This window comes from Triticum aestivum, chromosome 7A, assembly GCF_018294505.1.
Source record: "Triticum aestivum cultivar Chinese Spring chromosome 7A, IWGSC CS RefSeq v2.1, whole genome shotgun sequence".
In the NCBI taxonomy this organism is placed as follows: Eukaryota; Viridiplantae; Streptophyta; class Magnoliopsida; order Poales; family Poaceae; genus Triticum; species Triticum aestivum.
The window spans coordinates 567750344-567756950 of record NC_057812.1 but is presented as its reverse complement, the minus strand read 5'-3'; positions in this window follow the sequence as shown (position 1 = coordinate 567756950).

Genomic DNA, 6607 nt, shown 5'->3' with positions numbered 1-6607 from the left:
TACAGGACCCCGACTCTCTAAGCGCAAGGGTGCTCAAGGCACGTTACTACCCACAAAGCAGCATCCTTGAGGCTTCATTAGGTAATTATCCCTCTCAGGTTTGGCGCTCTATTATGGAGGGTAAGGAAATCCTAGCACTCGGAATCATCAAAAGAGTGGGGACAGGTGAGCATACTGACATCTGGAGTGATAAATGGATACCACGTGACTATAAACTGCGGCCTCTGTGTGCTTTGAGGGCTGATCCACCGCTCCAGGTGTCGGAGTTGATCGACTCGGTCACGAGGACGTGGAACAAACATATGATCGTCGAACATTTTGTTGGCCCTGATGTGGATGCTATTCTAAACATCCCGTTGAGCTCAAGGTTGCAAGATGATTTTTATGCATGGCACTATGACAAGCGAGGCATCTTCTCGGTCAAATCAGCGTACAGGATGTTAACGGGTATAAAGTATCAACGGGAGGATTGGATAGATCATGGCGCGAGCACATCCGATCAAGCCTCGACCAAACGGGATTGGACCCACCTCTGGAAGACGAGGGTACCGTCGAAGGTCAGGGTGTTTACCTGGCGCCTCGCACATACCTCGTTGCCAACTGGGGTTACTCGACATCACCGAAATATGGCAGACACAGCGGCTTGCCCATTATGCAATGCCCAGGAAGATACATGGCGCCACTCTTTGTTTGACTGCCGTATGGCTCGTTGTGTGTGGGCACTAGGTGAAGATGACGTACTGGAACATGTCATTTCTAATAGATCTCCGGATCCCAGGCTGTGGTTGTTCTGGTTGTTTGAAACGTTAAATGAAGAGGAGCTTGCAAAAGTTTTGATCACTATGTGGGCTATATGGTGGGCGCGTAGGAGAGCTATCCATGACAATGAATTTCAGAGCCCGCTGTCAACTTGGTGCTTTATCACGAGGTATCTTCAGGGCCTAGAGATTGCAGTGAAACGGGAAGTGCCGATCGCTTTGTCAGCTGTCGGGACCTGGCCTCGGAACAAACATGGCTTCCACTGGAGGAAGATGCAGCAAAATTCAATGTGGATGGAGGTATATCGAGGCAGGGCCATGTGGGGGCAGCAGCGGTGATATGTAGAGACAAGGATGGCCTGTTCCTGGGGGCTTCGGCACTGGTTTTTGACGGTTTGAATGATGCGGCCGTTCTGGAGGCACACGCATGCAATGAAGCTCTCGCCTTGGCTACGGACCTGCATCTAACCCGTTTGCTGATTGCCTCCGACTGTCTGGAAGTGGTGAACAGGATAGAAACAACAACGGCGACACACTATGCATCGGTGTTACATGAAATATCGGAGAGGAGAAGGGATTTCCACCATGTCAAGTTCAAGTTTGAACATAGAGAGAATAACTTCGAAGCGCATGCACTGGCGAAAGCGGCATCTTCTCTTGTTGTAGGCCGCCACATTTGGCTAGGGACATTACCAAACATTATTTGTATTCCGATGTTGATTACTACTTAATAAAGTCCCTAGTTACCCGTAAAAAAACCACAAATCTTGATAGTCCACACAGTCTTTCAAAAATGCTAGACTTACATAGACCATCTATGTAATCCTACCAAACTTCTTTCTATCCAAACCAAACATCCCCTGATTTTAGGGTGGGCTCATGCACCCCACTAATGCCCAATTAAACATAGCCAAATCAGTACGTAACCCCTCTGAGGACGTAGCCACCCGTATGTAACTTGTACTAAAGTTGCAACTTCCTCTTGGTGGTTCTCACCAAGCTAATGTATTTTGGGACGTACACATCTCTGGTCTCTAAACCATCGACCCACGGAAATTTTCCATGAACATCGAAAACACTGACATTAGTCATGGCCGTTTCTATATGCAAGTAAAAGTAATTGTCTTAAGTTACAAAGACCAAAATTCATTGTTATGTGAGTGTATCAGTAAGTTCATTTGTATGACTTAATGAAAACAAGATTTTGTTTTATTTATTGGTTGTAGTTTATAACTATGAAATGTTTTATGTGTGAAGTAACTACTAAAATATAGTGAAAGAATATACGAATTATAGCCCAACTAAAGGCACATGGGCCAAAGGACAAAAGCTTATCTAGATTTACCCTTCCACCCCCTTTCTTTATGAATATGCTTGGTCATTTGTCAAGGATCCCTAGGTTTTATGTAAGGCCCCCCATGAGCATTTAAATCACTCACTCACAAGTAAACTCAAGAGGAGGGTCACTCTCCCTTACTAATTTTCTCAGGAGAGTTAGGAAAGCTTAGATTCGAAGTCCAAGAGACCTTCTAAGGCTTGGACGAGTCTGGAATTGCGGGCCAAAAGTGGTGACACTCTAAGTGTTTCGTGTGCCTGGCATCACCCTCGACAACCCTTCCATAGGACGTAAGTCGCACTCCCATGAGCCGGTTGAACATATTTAGAAAAACACCATTGTACCGCTTTGTATAAGTTTGTTTTAAGAACCCCGCCTACTAACTCCAACCAATCTACTAAGGATGCCCCTAATCAAAAGGTTGTTGTATGCATTTGAAAAAAGTTTGCATATTTTAGAAAAGTTCACGTGTTTTGAAGAAAAGGTTCATGAATTAAAAAGAAGTTCATAAATTTGAAGAATGTTTTCAAATTTGAAAAAATCATGTAATTTAAAAAATATATTTTTTTAAATTTTGATAATATTTCATAAATTGAGAAAATGGAAATAAAAATAGAAAAGAAGAAAAAAAAACTTGAGAGAAAAAAAACAAAAAGGAACGAAAACCATATAGAAAACGGAATAGAAAACCCGGACCGGAAGCTTCTCAAAACCGACTTCGGAAGCTTTTGGAAGCTGGCCATAACCAGGAACTAGTTGACGAGCACTCCCCTGGGGAGCCTCACAACAATCACTTGGCGATGGGTTGAGAGCGCGCCACTTGGCGCGCTCTCAGCCGCCGCTACGTGTCACGCTCTGGGTGCTCTCTTCGGATTTTATTTTTTTATTTTTCCGCATGCGTTTTTGGCTTTTAAATGGTTTTTTTCAGGTTTTTTTTTACTTTTTTGTTTTCCAGCGGTCTTCCTTAGCATTTGGACAAAAAAACCGAAAAGCAATTGTGTGAAGAAATGTGTTTTTTTCTTCCGAGAGAGGCACCGGTTTTGCTTTCGCTAGAGGCACAACCATGTCTCTCAAAAACGAAAAAAAACGCGTTTTCCTTTCCTTTTCCTTCCGCAAGAGGCACTGTTTTGCTTTCGCGAGAGGCATGGCCGTGCCTCTGGAAATGCAAAAACACGTTTTCATTTTTTTCTTCTGCGAGAGGCATGGTCGTGCCTTTTTCGGAAAGGAAAAAAAACATGCTCTCGGTCTGGTTTTTTCGTGAAAAAAAATTCGTCAAATTCTGTCAACATGGGATCTAGTTTTAAAGTTCTCGACGCAGAATCTAATGATAAAAACGGTTTGAGATTTGAACGCACGATTTAAGAAATAAAACATTTTAAATAAACAGATGTACGAAAAAAAAGAAAACTCCCTGGTTGCGACGAGTGACGCGTATGCAATGCGTCAAGCACGTCACTCATCACAACATGAGGAGATGAAATTGATCTTTAAAAGGAGTACTTGTTAATTAGTGATTTCGTAAAACCAGAAGGAGGTTGTCGTTTGAAAACTCTTAACGGGTCGGCCAATTGGATCGACGAAAACGCCTGTAACTATCGCTACAGGCGCCAAATAAGGTTTGACCATCAGGTTTCAGTTTTCATCCGGCGAGCCGCTGGCAAAGATGGGCTTTTAAATTATTTTCTGGCCCATATCCGTTGCGTTCGCTGGCGTCGCAAGGAGACCTATCTCCTCTCCTCTTCATCTAAAAAAAAGGGCGCTTATAGGCGCCGGTGCACCGGCCGAATCGTTTGGCCGGTCGAACCCCAGCCGCCCGATACTATGATTAAGAGCCGTCAGATTTGACCCCCTTACTTTGTCCTTCTCCTGGTTATTCCCCTTCGATCAAAATTGCAACGGGCCACAGCGACGTCCGACGCCCCGCTATCACCCCGCGACAAAGGTTGAAGCACCCCCGCGGCGGCCCCGTCGCCGATCGGCGCCCTCGCCGGCCGTCCTCGTCGCCGGTCGCCGCCCTTGTCCCCGGCTCCACCCATGCAACAGCTGCGCTCTCTTCTCGCTCGAGCCCCCACTACCACCACTCGCCGGGCGGCGCTCAAAAGCCTCGCCGCTGCCGCTCGTAGCCTCGCCGGCGCCATGTACATCAGTGGGAGCAAATTTCATCGCTGCTCACAACAAAAAAGGGCTCCGGTTGTACCAAAAAATATCGCCCCAGGACGCCGCTCGTGCTCTGCAGGCCGCCGCCGGTGCTGGAGACGACTACCACGCGACTGTGTCGATGCATGCTCGAACTGATCACCAGGGGTGCTACAATCGTGGTCATAAAAAGCTGGAACCGACCGCCAGGAAAGTTGCAACCGGCCAGAGCAGTAGTGGAAGCCGTGATGCCGTCACCGTCGATGTTACAAACAGTATGTACAAAAGCTGGAACCGGCAACGTAATTTGTTTCGACGGCGAGAGACTGCCAGACGCCGATTGCTGGAACCGTCAGCGAAAAAATGTCATGACCATGCTGCGAGGAAGCTGCAACTGGCAAAAACAATGGCGACGACGGTGCTTCAACCTAGAGCGCAGAAAAAATTGCTACAGAGAGACGCCATGGCCATGTCGAGGAAGAAAAGCCGGTTCCAGCAATTTCATGTAAACGGGTTGAAACTTTTTAAATGTAGGGTTGAAGCTTTCATGTAAACAGTTGCAACTTTTTTCATTTGGGTAAGAAATCGATAGTTGAAGCTTTTTTCCACCGTCGACGTTCGCTGCACGGGTTGCACGAATGATGGCCACCAAACATCACCATTAAGATAGATGTAGCAAAAACTCGCTGGTGGTAGCAAAAGACAATGCCATTTGCAACAAAAAATCATCGTTGTTGTCCCAGGTGCATCTCTGCCATGAATTGATGTAGCAAATTTCTTCGTCAGTTATAGCAAAATCCGATGATAGTTGCAGCAAAAAAATGTTGTCCCAGTCATCTGCACGAACGCCGGCCACCAATCATCACCATTAAAAAAATGGATATAGCAAATAAACACGCTGATCGTAGCAAAAGACAACGGCAGTTGCAGCAAAAATCATCGTCGTTGCAGCAAAAAACAGATGTAACTTCGTCCGTCTGCAGTTGTAGATATTTTTCTCACCTCACAGCTTGAATCGCTTGATGAAACTAGAGCTGACCGAGTAAACGTGGTGGGCCAAGGCCACGTGATGGACCAAGAAAAAAAACAACGTGGAACGGAGGGGCGGGAGCTCTGTATCGCGAGCGGCGTGCGCAGGACCCATCGAAGCTTCGACCGGTGCACCGTTTGTAAACATTTCCCTAAAAAAAGTCTCCTCTCTTCTCTGCTCTGGATACTGGAAGCTGCGGGAGCGGCGGCGGACCTGTAACTGAATCCAAACACGGATCGACCTCCGGTACCGCGCAAGGTCTTGCCTCCTGATCACGTAGTTTATATGCAGCAGGGCTGGTAAATCGTTTCATCGGCTGGGCCGAGCAAATCGTTCGTGGGGGCATCGCAGATTTTTGTACAGCGCCACGCCTCGATCCGCGATGGCCTTGCGGGTGTTGCTGAAGAAATCCTACTCCGGGCTGGCCGGATCTTTCTCGGTACGTATACTCCGCCTTCTGATTCTTATGGGACGGAGGGATTAGTATCTAGCGGATAGCTGCTTTATCCACAAGTAGATTAAAACAACATAAGTTGAAGGCTTGACACACATAGGTATATAAATATGGATTTTATAATACATGCGTTAACATGTGCTAAACCAAATTATGCGTGCCCGACACAAAGTTATTTGAATTGCTTTTAATGATAGCACTTGAACGCTTCCGCTTAGCGATCTACAAGGGTATGTAGATCGCAGAGTACAAAAATCGCCTGAGGTGCCTGATCTGCGGTGAGGTCGGGCATCGGGCGAGGTGGTGCGGGGTCAAGGCGCAGGCGCAGGCGCTCGGAGGCGCGGGAGGGGCGGAGTCCGTGCTGGTTCCACCTCCACCGCCGGCGGGCCCCTCTCCTCGGGCCACTGTTCGTTCTGCGATGGAGGCTCCGGCGGCTGACCCTCAGGCTCGGCGCGGGCTGGTCGTGGCCACGGCGCGGAGGACGGCGGCCATGGCGGAGGCGGAGAGGAAGCTTTCAAGATGTGCGGTGGTGGCGGTGGTGGTCGGAGCGCCGCTCCCCTTCAAGCTCGTCGACGTCAAGAGGGCCCTTGCACTGCGGTTCCGAATCGATGAATCCGCAGTCAAGGTCTCGATGAGGGCTCTGGGGGAGCTGTTGTGGATCTTCGAAGACCCGGCGATTCGCGACGCGGTGATTGGAGGCCAGGGTCACCTGGTGCTGGGTCGCGTTGCCTTCATGGTAGCGCCGTGGTCGCGGTTCCGGAAGGCCTCGCCGGCGCGGCTGCTGTACAAGGTGCGGGTTTGCTTGGAAGGGGTGCCTGAGCATGCGTGGGATGTGGACTCCGTCGCCCCGCTGTTCGACCCTTCCATGCTTATCGAAGGGGTCGACGAGGAGG